Raw genomic sequence first — 20534 nt, 5'->3', positions numbered from 1 at the left:
TGCGAATAAAATTTTTCAATTTATGTCAGTGTTCATTTGAGTTCATTTTCATACAGTGTATTAGGTCCCTTATTTGACGTTTCGACGTTTCCTGCCTGGTTTATTTTACTCTGCCGTGGATAAGGTGTAGAAATCCTAACTGAACATAGTGGTATGAGGTAAAATGCATATATCTAGGTGACGGATTTGCAGGCAAAGCTACTTCCCTCAGGGCCTATTTTAAGGAAATTAAATTTCCAAAAATTCTTAAAATTTTCATTCACTTTTCGTCATTTTATCTAAAAACACTCAGATTGATGTAAATGTTGTTTTTACTGCATTTTTAGTTGTTTTTCATGTCATTGAGCTTAAATGATCACTTTGAAATGAGATCTAAGAGAAAACAAAATTTAGAAATTTTAAGAATTTCTGTGAAATTTGTGAAATTTGTGAAATTTTTGGAAATTAAATTCCTTAAAATAGGCCCTGGCTTCACTATATACTAAACTAGTTTTCCCATTGCGATAAAATGTCTCCCCTTACACCTTAGCTCATACTCAACATACGATAATACACGCACAGGCGCTCGTATAAGTACAAACTACTGAGTACCACACCGTTCACATTTAAATTGTCCTGCGTCTACCACGATTGAAACTATTAGAAGTTTGTGATCTGGACGATTTTAGGCTGCATCACACCTGGATATGAACGTCCAGATAAAATAGATTTTTCTAGAGTTAGGTTGGAATTCGCTCAGGAGTGTTTTTTTTTGTGGTATTTAATAGGATGTAATTTGAAATTTTCATTAGATCTGTTAATAAAGCATAAAGGTTTACATTTCCGATCAACGCGTAATTTCGTTTCTTAACTGATCAGAGTTCACAGTTCACCATCGATAATAATCGCGTACTTTTGTCAGTTTCGTTGAAATAAAAACCCAACCCATCAATTCATTGTCTTAACTGCCATTACAATATACATATCTGGCCTTTGAATCACAAGAAAATAATGTCTGTTATTAATCGTCATTGGTTTTGGAAGGCCATACCAGCTAGATGGTCAAACGATATTCAATCGCGGCACAGTACTTGTCAGTTCAAAGTGAATTTAATGATACTACCAACAATGATTATAAGTCTACTGTCGACAGTGGTCTGGTGCCAGCTGAATACTGACGGTCTTCATTTCATCACTCGGCTAAATGATTTTTATCGTTTCGACCATAACATCTTCGTAATAGACTCCGGGACCGATTTCGATCGTTGGTTCCCAATGTCTTCATCAACGAGTACCACGCTGAATGTCTTTACACCACAGACAGTTTATGCTTTTGATGATGTTTCTGAGCCATTAATACAGACGAAAGCCGGCAAAAATACATTTCTGATGGTTGTCGTCGACGGGTTAACCCTTAATTGGCAGAAATGGTTGAATCTGACTATGGTCATTCAAGCGTTTGGTTTCAACATGAAAACTGGCGTATTTTTTGTTCAAAACGTCATCTCTCTCGACATCATAGAGATATTGTTTCGATTGAGCAGGACTGCTGGTATTGTGAACATTTTTAGCGCATTTCATTTAAATATTGGGTATGATGAGCCTTTATTCAACGTTTTTAAATTTGATCCTTTCGGAACTTTCGGTTTAATTAATATTACGAGTTGTGAGTCGCTTCGGGACTATTTTACCGACAGAGTACCCAATTACCGCAAAGATCCCATTAAATTTGCGAAGTATCGTGAAGTGAGCAGCACTCTTGTTGATCACAGGTTCTGGGAAAGCGTTGTCTCTGTCCTCAACGCATCAATATCACTGATTGATATCAGCCTAGGAGAATCCATACCTATAGAGGCAGACGTGTTGCTTCATGAACAAAGGTTTGCACATGATACTGTGTATCCACATCGACAGTCAACTATGATGTTAATGGTACCTCATGCTCAACCGTATGCTGATGTTCTTGAATATTTACAAAACGGAACTGGAACGTGGACGCTTCTCTTCGTTTACACCGTCATTGTGATTGCGGCATCATCGCTGCTGCTTATAATCTCCGGATATGTGCAGAAAAGGAAGATTCTAATTTTCCAATGTGTTGCCGATGTCGTGAATCTCTTGATGAACGATAACGGAGCCATCAGATACCGAAAACTTTGTCTAGCAGACGCCTTCATTACTTTACCTCTAACCTTCACAGGATTAATTGTTATGAACGGCATTCTGTCTATCTTCCAAAGTTACATAACGTCACCAATTTACCAGTCGCAAATCGACACAATTGAAGATCTCTACGCATCCACGGTTCCGATTTTTGTTAGCGAAGTGCAAGTTAAAGATAAAATGGTAGCGTTGTTTGAACAGATCTCGCCTCATGGTGGATGGATTGGCAAAGTTTATGAAATAAATTCGAATCAACTTACACACGAAGCCCGGACATTTAACACTTCTATAGCATTTTTTCTATCCGATCAGGAAGCACAAAGTTTCTTAGAAGTACAGAAACGATTGGACCTGAAAATCTTTCATTCAGTAAGTGGTTCTTTTATGGTTGGTTCTCTGATATCATACGGAATGCGATCGAATTATCCTTTTGTTGAAGCCATAAATGACATTATTCACCGTCTCAATAGTGCAGGATTGATCGATAAGTGGCTGAAAGAACGTAATGCACGAACGACCAAAGTTGTGTGGGATTTAAATCGAGATCGTCAAATTAAAATCAGTAACGAGTCGGATATGGGTGAATTTGTTGTACCGACTGTGATCTGGTGTGGTTGGGTGGCAAGTGCAATTGTTTTTATTTGCGAAAAAATTTGGTATAAGTTGCGGGAATCGAGAATTGGCTAGCTCAAACAAAAATTGGAACAATTTACTAAAGGAACGGTCGTGCAATTGACGCCTTAAGGCCGCTGAAAATTCAAAATCAAAAGTGGTAAGGATTAAACAAACCATATGTTGAATCACTCCCATTTACGATTCAATTGATTTGTTCAATCATTCAACCAAAATTCTCACAAGATGTTTAGGTCTGTTGACAAATTGTTCCCAAAAGTGTTATTGTTATGGCCACGGCAGAGTAAAAGTAACCCAGGCAGGAGCGCTTGTTTGACTAGGGACCTGAATTATCTAGTAGTCTTATATATTTTGCGAATTAAATTTTTCAACTTATGTCAGTGTTCATTTTCATACAGTCAAAGGCTCTATACCTTTATATAGAGCCTTTGATACAGTGCATTAGGTCCCTCATTTGACTTTTCAATAATGAACCGCTTTCACGGTGAGCTTGAAATTTTTTTTATTCGACCTCTCGTGGACATGAAAAGTTCTAGTGGTTTTTGTAGAGGGCGGCACCACGAATAAGAATAACATAACAAGAAAATATTTCGATGGGAAAATTTTTAATTAATCGATTTTTCATTTTTTTGGAACCTGCGGGAAGCTTTGAAGACTGTTCGGACTCCACTGGTGACTCGTTTGATCACAAAAATATAATTGCTGTTTAGCCTGAGGTCTAAACGTTTAGATATTTTTTCGAGCAGTTCAACGCTTTTATTTTCATTGACTTCAAATAAAAACATTTCACGGTTACTAAAAGTGGTTAATTCAATTTTGCATTAACATTTTCTATGTTAACTGTTTTATTAAACAATATTTCAAAAACTTCACCTCTTTGCGTAGTAGTTTACACACTTTTACTTTTTAGTTTACGATTTTTACTGGTCAATAGCATTAAGAATTAAGAACGATATCAGAAACTCGGATTGGTAACCGTTACAAATTTTCTGTAATGGCTACAAATTTTCGAAGAGAAAATTTGTAATGGTTACCAATGCTAGTTGGCAGATATCATTTTTAGTACTATTAACCATCAAAAATGGTAAATAACCGAAAACTCGTAACCATTACAGAAAATTTGTAATAGTTACCAATCCAAGTTGATAAATAATTTTCGCAATGTCATTAATCACCAAAAACAGCGAAAAACAAAAATTCGTCACCATTACAAAACATAACTTCTTAAAACATTCCACATTCAAATAAAGCTTTACTCATTTACTAATCAAAAATGCTGTAAATTTGTACAAATTAGAGTTTCTTCGGTTATGTATACGAATTGTTGATTGGTAACTGTTGCCAAGAGACAGACCCTGATTCCTAACGAGAAGCCTATTGAGAAACCTATCGAGAAACCTAACGAGATTTTCTAAACCATGTTCCCAATGCCATTACCTGCCAAAAATCGTAGCAAACCGAAAATTCGTAACCATTACAGAAAATTAGTTGTTATTACCAACTCCAGTTCGTAACAAAAAATTACAAGCAGAAACTTAAAAATAGGTAACAGTTGCTAAACATCTGTAAAATTAACAGCGACAATGGTTCCCGATAACAAGTAGGTACAAAAATCGAAACTGGTAAAATCAACAGTCGCAACAGTAAACTAGTAAAGTCACGAATCTGTAAATACAACTGACATTTTCGTACTTAATACTAAAAAACTGTTGGTTAATGATTTACCAACTACAGACCCAAATCAACAGTGCCGATTTTGTAACTCAACATTTTCAGTGTATTGTATATACATGTTATCGTTTTATTTCTTTTTTTGTTGTTTTTTTTTCCTACATGCCCTGCTGTTATAGTAGATTTACTGCACTTCGAAGAATGTGATTGTTACTTTTGTTATTTTGTACTACTTCTCTGTTGGTTAATAAATTCAAATTATCCTTTGAGACTCTTTGATTACCGAACCATTTTACTATGCAAAGCTCAAAAATGATGTTTCTGATGAGCCATGTGCACTCAACAATTGATTTGAACCGATTCAATCAGCTTTGTTTTCCTTGCAAATCTAAACAATAATCGATTTAAATCTGTCTCTGTGGTTGAGTGTTGAACTCTCACGCTGTCAGCTCAATCAAGTAGTTGAAAGCAGGCTATTAAAACACTACGCGATAGATCTTGTTACCCCTTAAAACAAACAAGGTTCTGAAAGAACAGGTTAAGACACCCACGAAGGCGGCTGACACACGAATTTTGACAAATAGATACTATTTATTGAACATCATTACAGATTGTTTGAAATGTCAACTTGATAAAAACCATTTTTAGCCCCGTACGAAGTACAAAGGGGCTTATAGGATTACGATGCTGTGTGTAATTGATGGAATTCGAAGCAGACGGTAAGGGCAAAGTGTTTGCCTATGTTCATAGATGACGAATCTGCAATAAAAATTTTGTCTGTCCGTCTGTCCGTCTGTCACGTCGATATCTTGAGCAAATCAAATCCGATTTCAAATTTTTTTTCCCCTGAAAGATAGTCGAAATAGTGAGGCTAAGTTCGAAGATGGGCATATTCGGGTCGGCCCTTCGTGAGTTAGGGCCACCTAAGTGATTTAAGGTCTTTTGGTGATATTTATGGCAAAATAAACGATGGAAATGTAAATGACACGGCAAATGATAGGTATTGTCAATACCAATCCAGGAAAAAAAAGTTTTTTAAAATCGGGTGAGTGGACCGTGAGTTAGTGCCTTAGAAGTGAAATGCTACTAGGGCCCTATGTGTATTTTACATAGAACTCGAATTTCATTCGTTTTTCGTAATTTTTGTTTGATTTGGAAGGTAATCAAAGGCCGAATAGAATGTTGTTGAAAAAAAAAAAAAATTTGGGTCCTTGGACTAAGGCCACTACTAGGGTCCGAATAGAATGTAGTTGAAAAAAATTTTAAATGTGGGTCCTCGGACTGAGGCCGATACTAGGCCCTTCAAAAAAATAAAATTTTAGGGCGATTTGAAATTTTTGTTTCATTTGAAAGGAACGTCGTACGGGGCTTCGTAATTGCGCTATGCGCAATTTGTAAGATGTACATATTACATAATAATTTTACTTTAACTACATTAACCGGCGCAATAGGCTTACGGTCAAAGTAGGGTGACAGACGCACTAGGGTCACGTACGCAATAGATATACGGGTTTGTACGGGGCTCAGTCGCAGCAAACGCTCCGACTGTTCTGATGGCTCGTTTTTTTCTTCAAGTTGACACTTCAAACAATATGTTATGAGTATGTTCAATAAATAGTATCTATTTGTCAAAATTTGTGTGGCACCGCCTTCGTGATCAACTCAGATGTGTCTTTCAGAACCTTGAAAACAAACACCTTCAGTAATATATACTGGGCGTAGATTCTCGTAGCGTTCGTAACTTTAAGAATGCATAACGTAAGAGTTCTTATGGGTTTTAATACACGTAACTGTTAAGTTACGAATATTTGGAGTTATGAAAATACGAGAACCGTCGGGCGTATGAATAGTTTCACACGCAATGTATTTAGTTTTTCAGGTCCCGAGGTAGGCTTATCTTATGTACATACTGTAAACACACGCGTTCGCTTCGCTCACTTGTTATATACAATATCTAGGGATTAGTCATTTGGTGATATGTAATCCCTCGCACCAAACCGAATTCGATGGCGACAATTTGTAGACTCTCTATGCTCCCTCGAGGAGTAAGAAGTCAGATTAAAATTAAAATCCCCGAAGGGATTAAATTAAATCTAAGAAAGATTCGGTCGCGTACTGTTAATCCCAAAGAGATTTAAATCTAGGTCCATATTTTTATCTGCGAGGAAAAAAAAGAACTTTCGAAATCGAATGCGTTTGACTCAAGTTACAGAGTGGACAAACGCACTATTTTACAAAACCGTAATTGAGGGAGTCGTACCTAGTACTTCGTACGGGTCTAAAAACTTTTAGGGACCGGATGCAACGAGGAGCTGAAGCCGCTAGCCGTCGATTTACGTTGGATCCTTTTCCTTTTCAACATAAAAATTCGAAAAAAAAAGAATTTGCGGTTGCGAAGTACGAGGAGCCAGAGTCATCTTCTGCTGCTAATTGTCGTATCACGCCCGCACGTTAGTAAGCGGGCGTGACGCAAGTCCACTACCAAAAATGTTTTACAAATTTTTTTGGAGGACGGCGGAGCATATTACAGCAACTTTTTGAATTCTTCTTATAGACTAATCGCCCGCGCGGGCGAATAGCATATTATAGACTAATCGCCCGCAAATTCCTTTTTTTATTTTAAAATAGGTATTTTACTAACGCATGCTTTAAGGCTTTCTTAGCTTAGACACGTGGAATCGAATTCGCAAAAAAAAGCCTAGAGAAAATTATCGGTGACAGTTGTTTTCGTAGTAAAAAAAAAACAACTTCTTTGTTTTCTTCCTTTTACAAAATATGATGCAAAGTGCTTACGATCTCTTTTACAAAATGTGACACATGAAGCTTCACGGAGAAAAAAGCCGAAACCGATTACTTTTGTGAAAAACGTTTTTGTTTTGTGAGAAACGTTTTTATTTTGTGTAAAACGATTCTCGTTTACCTCAAAGAAATATCTTTTGTAGCAAAGGTAAATCTGTTCTCACAAAAATTTTCTCTTTTGGACTAGTTCTGTTGGCCATTTTCTTTTGTGATAACCGCTAATTAACGTTTTTCCCAAACGATTGCGTTTAAAAAAAATGTTGAAGGAATTTTTCTTGGGTTCAATACTTTCTTAAGCAAAAGTTGAATTCTCTTCTTCTTTCTCGCTTTATTTTTATGTGCGACTAATTGTGCAAACAATTTCGAGATATTTTACAGTGATCTGCATCTAAAATGATCGTCGTGCTATGATTTCATTGTTTCTCATATTTCTATCATATCTTCACACTTTCGTTATGGAGAAATGAGGGAAGTAAGAGAAACGATGAAATCAATAACACAACGGTTATTTTAGGTGTAGATCGCTGTAACTTTCGAGATGAGTTGGATTTCCAAGTTTCGAAAATTAATTTCGGATCGCATATCGAAAAGCTACCTGCTTTTTATTCTGAACTAAAGGCCGCATCCTAGTCAATCTTTACGAAAACAATTAGTTTCAGTTTGACGATTGTCACAAAAGATTAACGTTTGTAACAAAAGAAATACTTCTGTACCAATTGTTCGAAATAAGCTGTCACTATTTGTATGACTAAACAGCAACATTAGTAAGATCGTGGACTGAAGATCATGAGGTCGGGGGCTCAAAACCATTACAAGGTAAAACATTTTTAAATGAAAAAAAAATCTTTGAAATAAACCAAATATTCCACTGCATACAACACAGTCCGATAAATTGAAGAAAAAAAAAATGTAGGAAGAAGTGCAGAAAAAATAATTATATTTTCTTTCGCTTCGTACATCGGTCGTTTCGTACAAAGGTAAATCGTTTTTCACAAAAGACTTTCTCTGTTATCCCTAAATTACCTTTGTGATAAACACAAGATTTCTCTACGTGTTATGCTCCTTTTACAAAATGCGACGCAAGGAGCTTATGCTCCCTTTTACATAATGTGACAGAAGGAGCTTATGCTCCCCTTTACATAATATGACACATGTTGCTTATGCCGTGGTTTACAAAATTACTCCCTTTTACATTAAGTAACTTACGAATAGAAGGATGTCTTTTAGAAATTGTAATACAATAAACTGAAAGTGTGAAGTAATGTAACAGGCGGAACCATTGGCCGAAAAGAAAGACTAAAGTTTTTGACTTTTAAAAGAGCCACAAAATTTGACAATACTATGCTAACCTTGGAGTTTAGAATCAAAAGTTTTTCAAACACCACTTTTTTCTTGATTCGTTCACATTTCATTTGTAACTCTTTCATCTGATCTGTATATTTCTACGCTATTTTCACACTTAATTAGCATCTTCACTAACTGTATATTATATGTTCATCGCGCAATAACTGTCATTTGCGGGCGAATAGTCTATAAGATGCTATTCGCCCGCGCGGGCGATTAATCTATAAAATGCTATTCGCACGCGCGGGCGATTAGTCTATAAAATGCTATTCGCCCGCGCGGGCGAATAGTCTATAAGATGCTATTCGCCCGCGCGGGCGATTAGTCTATAAAATGCTATTCACCCGCGCGGGTGAATAGTCTATAAAATGCTATTCGCCCGCGTGGGCGAATAGTCCATAAGATGCTATTCGCCCGCGCGGGCGATTAGCAACGGCCTTAAAAAATTGGGGTATGCAAGCCTTTTTGGGAGTTAGGACTCACGGAAGTTTCCATACAATGCCATATAACAGCGTGTTTGTGTGTGTGTGTGTCAGAAGTTTTTTTTTCAGCTAGTAATTATTAATTATGATTGGTAAATGTTGGAAAAAGTGTTTTGATGGATTTGGATTATTTTCGTCGTGAGTAGGGTGTTCCGAGGTTGGTTCCTAAATTTTGGGATGAGAGATGATTCCTCTGGCACTTCCCAACTTCCATCGGATTTTTCAATGGATTTAGGTTATTTTCGATATAAGTAAGGTGTTCCGAGGTTGGTTTCTAAATTTTGGGATGAGAGATGATTCCTCTGGCACTTCCTAACTTCCATCAGTTTTTTCGATAAATCTGGGGTGTTTTCGATATGAGTGAGGTGTTCCAAGGTTGGTTCCTAAATTTTGGGATGACAGATGATTTCTCTGGCACTACCTAACTTCCATCGGATTTTTCGATGGATTTGGGTTGTTTTCGATATAAGTGAGGTGTTCCGAGGTTGGTTCCTAAATTTTGAGATGAGAGATGATTCCTGGCACTTCATAACTTCCACCGGATTTTTCGATGGATGGACCCTTACCCATAAACTTCCAAAAGAACTGATATCCCCCAAAAAACCCTAAAGGGTGAAAGTGTGACGCAAGTCCCTGTTTCTATTTACAAAATAACTGATTTCGCTGAGGGTGACGCTTTCTGCGCCTCAACGCAAAAGTTTTATCAACAAAAAATTGACCCAAAAAATTTAAGAAAGAAAATTTTAGAAAAAACTGTGTCACATGTGGCAGATGATTCAGGACATATTTTTCCCTATTTTAACTATTTTCCTAACATTAGTTTCCTCAACATCTGCCACTTGTGACGCAATATTTGCTAAAATTTTCTTTCTTAAATTTTTTGAGTCAATTTTTTGTTGATAAAACTTTTGCGTTGAGGCGCAGAAAGCGTCACCATCAGAGATATCAGTTATTTTGTAAGTAGAAACAGGGACTTGCGTCACACTTTCACCCTTTAGGGTTTTTTGGGGGGATTTACTATAGTTCATGGCAAAAACCTTGGCAGTGTGAAGTGGTTTTGAGCAAAAATGTTGATCAACGCTGGATGGTGATAAAAGAAAGAAAATGGTACTTGTCTTGTCTAGTTACTGGTCATATCACAAACAACTGTATCAGGCTGTATCGATGTGGAATCGATATACGTCAACGAAGCCATGACAAAGTTTTTTGTTCGATTTTATTCACATCAAGATTAGCGATGTGACAAAATGTCCAAGGAGTGGATACTTCCTTTGATTGTTTTGATGATTTGTATCATCTTGGACTTATTATCTTGTTATAAAAATATGGGTGTTATCAATAAAATAAAACAATGAATAACACTTTTTTGTTTTTAAGATAATATTCGTAGAACACAGAAAATTGGATCGTTACAGAATAATTTGCTCTATTGCGACATAAAAACAGTCCGGTAGGTATGCCATACCGAATGAATGGACTTCAAGCAAGTCTAATTAAAAATACCAAATCTATTTTCGGTGAATTGCTTAGTTCTTGTGTAGAGTCCTGGTTTATACGACTTAATTCAGCCGTAACTCGATTGTTGTTTGCTATATCTGCACCTATTGATGCTTTAAAAGAAACTGAACTACGCAGACTTACAGGTAATAATTTAATAGTTTTATCACGACCTTCCAAAGATTAATAAAATTTGTTACATTCCACAGAATAAAAAAATAAAATTATGATAAACCAGGTAGTTATTAGAAGCGCTCTGGATGTCCTTTACATGAATCGGCATTTACCAGGTGTTGCCGCTTTAATTGCAATGGGAGAGATGATATTGTCTACTATGTGTGCTGTTTTTGCTGAACATCCATTAATTTCCATAGGCACATTTTTGGTTTCTGCTTTAATCTATTTTCTTCCCGATATAATAAATTCTCTTGGTAATTGGATAAGAAACGTAAGGCTAGCAGCTCATAGTTTGAGTCAAAGTGGTAAGACGGAAATATTACAATTGATTGCTGCTGCAAGTTCTTAAAAGAAACTATGATATAAAATGGTACTCTTCTTTATGTACAACGCAATATTTACAATCCTAGCTAGCTCAACTATTATTGATTTAAAAAAAAAACTTTATCAAAAAATAAAACAAAAGAAATCTTTTGTTTTAATTTTTGTTATTATTTTTTTTACAAATTAAGGCAGATTTGGAATCGACATTAAAAATTAGTATACACTGAATCATGGTAATTGGTATAGTGTATCAATTTGCAATGTTCATTCGAAATCAACATTGTTTTTGGTAGATTTTATTTTGAGTGTAGCTTATTTGTTGTATAAAGTTAATTTTGCCATACAAAACAATTTTTTGTATTATTCGATCATGAGCGTAGCGATAACTCCACTCCACTTGACGCAGTTTGTATACTTCTTAAAACGAAGGAAGCGACCAGCTAGCGCTACGAACAAGGCAACCATAGGCGAACATTTCAACTTTTCCACATTGTCCAAAATCTAAAAAATTCCTTTCGATAATGAAAATAGACTTCAATGCGAGTTCAACGAGCTATGTATCACTAAAAACGATGCATTAGAACCTGAGAAAACTCATTTCCAATTCTGTTGATCCCATACATTTCACTACATTTTGCCTTCATCGAGTTAATATAAGGTAAAGTATCGCGGTTCGACAAGAATTTTGAAAATCTGAGTTTCAACTCGATTGTTTCCGTTTCTTGGAAGATATGTATGCGGTAATTGTTTTAGACTATGGGAACAATTATTTTTCTACGAAACTAGCCTAATTATGTTAATTTTAATGTTAATTTCAGTTAATTATTAAAGTTTTAATCGAATTCTGGCTTCGACATTTTGGATCGCGGTTCGACAATCGACAGTATGGCAAAAATCGCGGTTCGACACGTCATTAGAGATGAGTGGGCCCATGGGCATAAGTGTTATGGGCTTCAGAAACTGGCGGGCGGTGGGCAGGGAATGGGCACTTTCATAAAACGTGGGCGCCCACCAAACTAGGACTGTTCATCGTACTTCCTTCAATTCAAAATTGTCAACAAAATCAAAAATAAAATTGATGAATTTTCAACGAATACTAAACATTTTCAATTCACTCAACATTCTCATATGAAGAATGTTGAGGGTTTACCCGACTCTTCTTCTTTCTTATTTTATACCTGAAATGCCTAACAAATTTAAAATAAAATCAAATAAGACTTGCCATAGATAAGGCTTGCCATAGATAAAGCTCTCTGTCCGATAGTCAAGCTATCAAAGTTCACACTACGTGATGATAGACTGGGTAAGGACAGAGTTTTTAACTCTGTTAAGAGATTTGCTTTTCTGGCGAGCTTTTTCTATGGCAAGCCTTATCTGTGGCAAGTCTTATTCGATTTTATTTTTTTGTTAGGCATTTCAGGTATAAAATAAGAAAGAAGGAGAGGCGAGGTGAGCCCTCAACATTCTTCATATGAGAAAGTTGAGTGAATTGAAAATGTTAAGTACAGCGATTCATCAAATTTTAGCCGTCGTGAATGTATCGTTTTTAATAGTTGGCATGAAATTTCACAGGGAGCAGGAGCAGTGAGTGAAGAGTGTGTGCGATATGTACAACGTTCTTTTGGAACATTGACTTTATCATGTTATTATATTGTATGCCGTCTACATCACCACACTTTGAAACTCATTGTACATATCAGAACAACGTGAAATATGAAGCGAAAACAATTAAAATAAACGTTCAAAACTTTACAATTCGACGATTTGTGTACACATAGTTTGTGGGCTGGGCCAGTGCCCATGGGCATTTCCCTTGCGGGCATTGGGCCGGGCACTGGGCTTTTTTCTCAAATGATGGGCATAGTGGGCATGTGGGCACAAAAATTTGCTATACCCACTCATCTCTACACGTCATGTTGTTAGAGGTTTAAAAACGAAATATGAAAATCACAAATTGGTATTAGAAATGCTTGTTATCACTTAGGTTAGGCTCAACAAACATTTATTATTGCGTTTTGTAGGCTGAAAACTCACTTAATCGCTTATTTTAATCGAAATTCAGCTTTCCATGCAAAATTCAAAGAATATCAACTTTAGATGAATTTTGTATGCACAAACCAAGTCTCCCTTGATTAAACTGTTCAGTATCAATAATTTCACTAATATCGACTCTTATAATGCAAAAAAACTAAAATTTTCCGATAATTGGTTCCGATTAATTGGTTGACACATAAGTTCGATGCCAATTTTAATTGGTTGACTACGATTTACTTGTATTTCACAAAAATATTTTCGCAATCTCACAACAGATGGCCCGACTTTCTATTCCATTTTTTGCTTTCAACGAAGGGGTGAGTTGGCGTTTGTATCGAACTTTCGTGCCACCGCACATCTGGTTCGGTTATATATGGCATTACCTCCTCACTATATTTTTTGTTTTTCTTCTTCTTCCATTTGTTATGTTGTCATGATCTTCGTGATTGTTTTTTATCAGAGAGACGCTAATATGACGACTGGTTCGTTTCGACGGAATGGCGAATGATTTTGAATTCCACGCCATTAGTCGTATAAATGTATACGTCAGAGAGAGCTTTTTTCTCCTTTGTTACGATCTGTCATTTTCTATTTTGCGATTTAGTATGGAAATGAAAACTAAAATTGAAATATCTTTGCTGTTTTAAGTGGTTTTTCAAATTTTTTTGGACCAAAAACAGCAAAGATATCTCAATTTTAGTTTTCATTTCCATACTAAATCGCAAAAAAAAAGAAAAACTGACAGATCGTAACAAAGGAGAAAAAAGCTCTCTCTGACGTATTGAATTCTCTCTCAAAAACCCAACTGTCACTCGACATATTCCCTCTACCCGTCTAAACGACCCAGTCGTCATATTAGCAACTCTCTGTTTTTTATTTGCAGCGGTGCTGTTTTGTACCAGTTAAATTCGGCATCGGGGAGTATGGCACACGCGATCATAGTATGCGTCCTTTTACTACATATGCGGCGCCTGTTTGGTACAAATGCGCACACGTAGATAAAATTGACACGCAATTAAATGAAACCATGAGAATTATCACGGGGTCAGTGCAATCAACGCCACGTCCTTGGCTACCGGTGCTGTCAAACATTGCTCCTCCTGAACTGAGGAGAGAAAAGGCCGCTCAGAGAATCTGGTTTCAGTGTATGAACCACCAACACGCCGACAGATTGCCGATCGTAAATGACTTGACGAACCCACCACCGCATCGACTCAGTTCCAGACGCCCAATTTGGAAGGATCATATTGTCACTGACGAACACTATTCCATTGAGGAGCGACAAAAATGGATGGAATGCCCGGATTTTGAAAACAAATTTCTCATCGACGACCCAACCAAAGCTGTTCCTGGCTTGTGTATGCCCCGTAAGCTTTGGAAAACAATAAATCGACTGCGCACCGGACATGGGTGCTGTGCAGAGAAAATGTTTCAATGGAGTTACGTGGACTCTCCATTGTGCGATTGCGACCGTTCATCGATACAATCAATGAGTCACATCATACTGTCCTGGTAGACGATTCTCAGGTGGCATATCTGAGATACATTCAATGACTACGGAATCAATTTTGTGGTTGGAAAACCTGGATTTGAATTTATGAAGTGAGTGACTTAGTTTATCTGTGATATTTTCGTATTCAATTTGTATGATGTGCCAGATTACCCCACGCCCACTTATCAATCTAATTCACTCCACCATTGTCACGACGCAGTAAAGGATGGGATGGAACGGTTGATTTTTCGAAAGTTAAATTAGAGACCTTGGAGTAGCTGACTTTGTAGAATAAGTCAATAGAATCCCGTATTTGTACAAACGTATAATGAAAATTGCCTCGAACTATATAATTATTTGTCGAGGGACATCGGAAATCACATTGACTTTGGCTAAAAAACATAATCTTGTAGTTGGCATAGGGCTCGTTTCACTTTCGGCACAGAGAGCATAAAGCTGTTCTACGTAAATTTCGCAGCTTCATGAGAAATGCAAAATACAAAATTATGGATTTGGATCATGTAAATGTTTAATTTTCATCTTTAAGCCTTTGTAGAGTCTACTTCAGTGCATTGTCAGAGTGCTTTTAATTGGAATTCGAATAGCCAGGATGAATTGATAATTGATTAAATTTGGTGTTGATTTGTTTTGTTAACTAAATTTTTTTTAACGAAAAATTATGGTTTATGCCAAAACCCTCTCTAGCAAACAAACTTCATTTTGACGCTGTCAAAATACCACCTTATTCCTTTGTTTTCAGAATCATAGACTACTTTCTAATTTTACATTTAAAGTGCGAAGGTCACGTTTCCTTTTCACCACCTTAATAAATGTAAGGTCCCTGACCGTGATTTGCGGATGCGAAAATCTGACCATGATTTGCTTGTGTAAATTTACATGTAAAACAAATTATACCGCAAATCACGATTCTATTGGACCTTGATTTGCGGTATAATTTGTATGACGCTTTAGATACCTCCAAATATCGGTCTCTATTGAATTTCATATGAAATACCGCAAATCACGGACACCATAACACAAATCACGATCCAATTAAAATATTAAACTTAATTAAAGAAATTCTTTAAATATTGATTAATTTTTGATCAAAGCCAAATGTTCAATCTTCACAATAAAGTTAGCCACTACTACTGGATATAAAATGATTCCAAGAAAATGACGCACAAAGTTAAAAATTGTCAGGGACCTTAGCTAAGTTGCTAGAGAGGATATTGTTTATGCCCCTTGTGTCCACATTTAGCTACAGGCCTGCACAGAAACTGCACAGTAGTGTTTCGCTTCTTCACGTTGCAAGCTTTCCTCCTAATTGTTTTGGGAGTGCGTTGGTATGACTTGATTTTGCTCCAAATTATTTCGCAAATAAAAACAATTGCACTTGCAATCCAACCGCACCAAACAACAGTCGGCACTGTAAATTCATCCATGCTCGATTCGCTGCTGATTTTGAATTGACGAGGATTTTTTTGCAACACGTTTCTCGTCATTTTGGCATTTTGCTCGTTGACCCACTTATCGATCAGTCCTGCCCCATTCAGCCGGTGAATGATGTCGTTTACTGGTCCAATGTAAGGAAAATTGGGACTGATTTGATATGACAAGAGATATTTAGCCAAAAAAGTTTCTCGCAACAAATGAAACGCTTTCAAAATCAACCGTTTTTGTACATCTAATAGTGTCAGTCCCTGCTGATCAAGTACAATAAATGATATGGAATTGTTAAACGTATACACTTCGTGTGATAGATCTTCCAAGTTTGTCCCACACACCTTACCCATCCATCCGCCATAATTGGAGAGATCTTCCAACAGATCAACCATCTTGCTTTTCCATTCAATTTCATTGACCAAAATTGGAACGGAGGATCTGTACAGATCTTCAATCGAATTGATTTGCGGCTGGTAAATTGGGGACGTTATATAACTTTGGAAAACCGACAAAATACCATTCATCACAATCAGCCCGGTAAATGTCAGAGGTACAGTAACGAAGACATCTGCTCGGTGAAGATGTCGGTATGTGATGGCGGCATTATCGTTAATTATGAGATTGACAACATCGGCAATGCACTGGAAAAGTAAAATTTTCCGTTCCTGTAAATAGCGAGAAGCGACAAGTAAGATTGTTGACGTCACAATCACAATGAAAGCGTAACCGAAGAGAAGCGTCCATTTCGTATTTTGTAAATATGCTACGAAATCAGCATACGGTTGAGCATGAGGTACCATCAACAATAAAATGCTCTGGCGATGTGGATACGAATATTGTACATCATTGGTCCTACTTGACAGTTCCTGTTCTTGATGTATTACATTACCGTTTATGAACTTCATTGCTATGAGTTCCGCATAGTTGGTTTCTTCCAGTGTCATCGACGCATTAAAGGCCCAAACTACAGTTTTCCAAAGTTTGATTACGACAACATAGTTGTTCGCTTCGTGAAGCTTCATGAATCGCAGAGGATATTGGCGATAATTGGGAACTTCGTCGGAAAAAAAGTCCCCAACAAACTCACTCCTTGTCAGATTTATCAACTCAAAGTCTGCGAAAGGATCGTATTTGAAAACGTTCAATGAAGGCTCTTCATCCTCAACACTCAAATTAAACGCAATAAAAATTTTCACAATACCGGCACTCCAGCTCCAACGGAATATTCTCTTTAGAACATCCAAAGATGTGATATTGTGTTCGATAAACATTCCAATTCTCACGCTCGTATCAAGCGCTCGAATCGCTGCAATATCAGTCAATAATTGGGAGTGATTTTCAAATTCCAATGACTCAACCACAGCAACTAGAAATGCGTTTTTATTCGACTTTAATGCTGCAAGATGTTCTGTAAAGTTAAAATCGCTTTCAAGTGCGTAGTCAAAAGTGTAAACTGTCTGAGGTGTAAGACTGTCCAATTTGGTTTCTAAATTCGATGACGTCATTGGAAACCAACGATCCAAATCAATCAATGAGTCCATAAGAAATAAGTGATGATCGAAACGATAGAAATCACTCAGTCGATTGATTAAATGTAGGGCATCATGTTGCTGATGACACCAAATTATGGTAGTCAGAAGACTCATGATAACTGTCGATGGTAGCAAAGAATTCATTCCGTTTGACCGGTAACTATCAAAAGTAATTGCAGTGAAAGGTAACTGTGTGACAACTAAACGAATATTAATCAAAGACTTAGCCTTTGACTTTACATTTACATCAACTTCAACGATTATTTAACAAATTAATCCCTTGAGTGAATAAAAACCAAGCTAAATATTAGTGGTCGTTAGCGTAGTACAAAACGGAGGGTTATGTCCGTTGTGTCCTCTCAACGCAATTAAAAAATAATCTATTATCAGATTACAGTTTCATACACTCGCGGAATTTTGAAAACCGACACATTTTCTGTTTAACTAAGTTACTAAGTAAAACTTAGAAACAGAAAATGTGTCGGTTTTCAAGATTCCGTATGTGTACAAAGAAATACTCAAAGGAATACATGGACTTGGACAGTTATTCGTACATTTTGTTCATAATATTTTAGACGTTTACTGCTTTCGGAATCGGAACCTTCCTGGACTGGCATTGTATAATTCAGATTCAGGATGTCTTTTGTTTTCGCATTTTTGAATGGTTTAATCTTTTAGTTAGGTTAGGGAAGGAAAGCTGGACATATACGAGGGGCGCCTTTTAAGTCGTGAGACTCGCTGTCTTAAAACAATTATTTATTATAACGAATGGCTTTATTGTTTTTCAAAATATTCTCCACGATGCTCAATACACTTACTCATACGTTTGAACCAATTTTCGTAGCATTTTTGCCACTCTGAATCCGGTACCTCCAAAACGTGGTTTTTGAATGTGCTCACCGCTTCATCAGGACTCGAGAACCGTTGACCACGCATTTTTTTCTTGATGTTAGGAAATAAAAAGAAGTCATTGGGTGCCAGGTCGGGGCTGTATGGCGGATGACCCATCAAATTGACGTTATGAGCGCTCAAAAATTCGATTGTCGCGATAGCAGTATGTGAGCTGGCGTTATCATGATGAAGCGTGATGCGACGTTTGGGGTTGTTTTTCCGTACTTCACCAATCACTTCCGGCAAACAGATGGTTTTGTACCAATCCGCATTGACTGTCTTCCGTTCCACCAAAGGTACAGTGGCAACATGTCCGGTTTTTCCAAAGAAACAAGCAACCATTTGCTTGGATGTGCTTCGCGCGCGTGTGACTTTCGTTGGGTTCACTTCATCTTGGAAGACCCAAACGGTCGATTGCTGCTTTGTTTCCGGATCGTAGGCATAAATCCAAGATTCGTCACCAGTGACGATGTCAAATACGCTTTTGGACGTTCCGGAACGGTATTTTGCCAACATTTCCTCACACCAATTCACACGAGCCTCCTTTTGAGCGATTGTCAATTTATGTGGTATCCAACGGCAACAAATTTTTCTTACACCCAGGTGTTCATGTAAAATTGCTTGGACGCTGGTCGAACTCATGCCCAAGGATGACTGAATCTCTCGGTATGTCACACGCCGATCTTCTTTTAACAAGTTCTGCACGGCATCGATGTTATGTTTGAGGACAACAGTTCTTGGTTGTCCTTCACGATACTCGTCCTGGAGGAATTCACGGCCTCGATTGAATTCATTGAACCAACGGTAAATGGTGGCCTTGGATGGTGCTTCGTCACCGAAAGTCGATTGGAGTTGATCCATGCAATCTTGTTGAGTGAGGCCACGGCGATAGTCATAAAAAATCATTGCACGGAAATTTTCGTGAGTCAATTCCATTTTTCGGTGGTAAGACTTTTTTCGAACTATTTTTATAAATACAACTTCGCGTCGAAATTAAAACTGTTGTTCGCGAACATACCACAAAAAATGTCAAATTTTTCATGCTTGCTGAGATCTTCATCATTTGTTAGCTAGTTTGGCTGAGTCTCACCACTTAAAAGGCGCCCCTCGTACTGAGATAAGGTAATGTTCGGTTGTTTTACGTGTCGCAAAGTAGATCTGAACGTTTTCCAACTGTTTATTGAAAGAAGAGTATGGCAAGTATGGCCGATTCTTTACATAAGAAATATTTGGAGCCTTCCGAATAGGAATCACGATTTCTTGGTGTGAATGAAAACACACAACACATACTGGAAAAGTTAGTGTTCGTGCTGGAAACAGTGCTATGGGGCAATTCAAATAGCGCACGACGAAAAATAGTCCTGGCACGATTTTGCACATTTTTCAAAGTGCACAATCTGGTTATCGACAGTTCAAATTTAGTACGAAAAGCGAAGTATTGTTATGAGAATATTACAAGTTTTTTCTGTATACGTGAGAGTGTATTGGTGAGCTATGAAATGAACCGGTCGGTAGGGAAAGTAACGGTGGGAAGGAATGCACCAACACACTCTCACTATTACAGAAAATATCTTTCAAAAATTCGATGTGTGTTTTCGCTCGGGCTTCGCCCGCGCGTGCACACAAGTCTTGTGCGTATTGGGGTATGTTGAAATATACTATTGTTGAACGAGGGAAGAATAGTTGGAAATTGCATTTCGAGGGTGTTGTGAGTCACCAATACCCTCTCTAGCAACCTGACTACATTCATTGTTTTATTCCACGGGTTATTTTGCCTACGACTAATGCATGCAAAAATATTCCTGATTTTTTGTTGTTTCAACTTTCAGGGTGAGCGTTTCATAATTTATTTTATGTAATTTAGGTTATGGTCGGAGCGTGTTCCTATAGATCATCTTCAAGATACGGTACTTTCAGACGTAGCCTCACTTAAGTTTCGAGTTTACCGTCACGATATTGTACCCATCGTACCTATTGTACCCATTGTACCCTTGCTTCGTCACGCAAAGTCCCTTACAGAAGTTGTGAAATCAATACGCTTAAAACTCCAATACGCTATAATTGAACGCA

The 20534-nt window shown here is 37.3% G+C and overlaps 1 long non-coding RNA gene across 1 annotated transcript; it reads left to right on the top strand.

Annotated features, from left to right (window-relative positions):
* Positions 1 to 577: 577 nt before the first annotated feature.
* On the top strand, positions 578 to 20010 carry LOC119084076. Its single transcript, XR_005088995.1, has 3 exons — positions 578 to 587; positions 10169 to 10178; positions 19924 to 20010. It is a non-coding gene; the product is annotated as an uncharacterized LOC119084076 (long non-coding RNA).
* The last annotated feature ends 524 nt before the right edge of the window (positions 20011 to 20534 follow it).

This window comes from Bradysia coprophila, unplaced genomic scaffold (genome assembly GCF_014529535.1).
Source record: "Bradysia coprophila strain Holo2 unplaced genomic scaffold, BU_Bcop_v1 contig_732, whole genome shotgun sequence".
Classification (NCBI taxonomy): domain Eukaryota; kingdom Metazoa; phylum Arthropoda; class Insecta; order Diptera; family Sciaridae; genus Bradysia; species Bradysia coprophila.
Note: the sequence above shows the minus strand (reverse complement) of the source record. Positions and strands in the feature narration are given on the sequence as shown.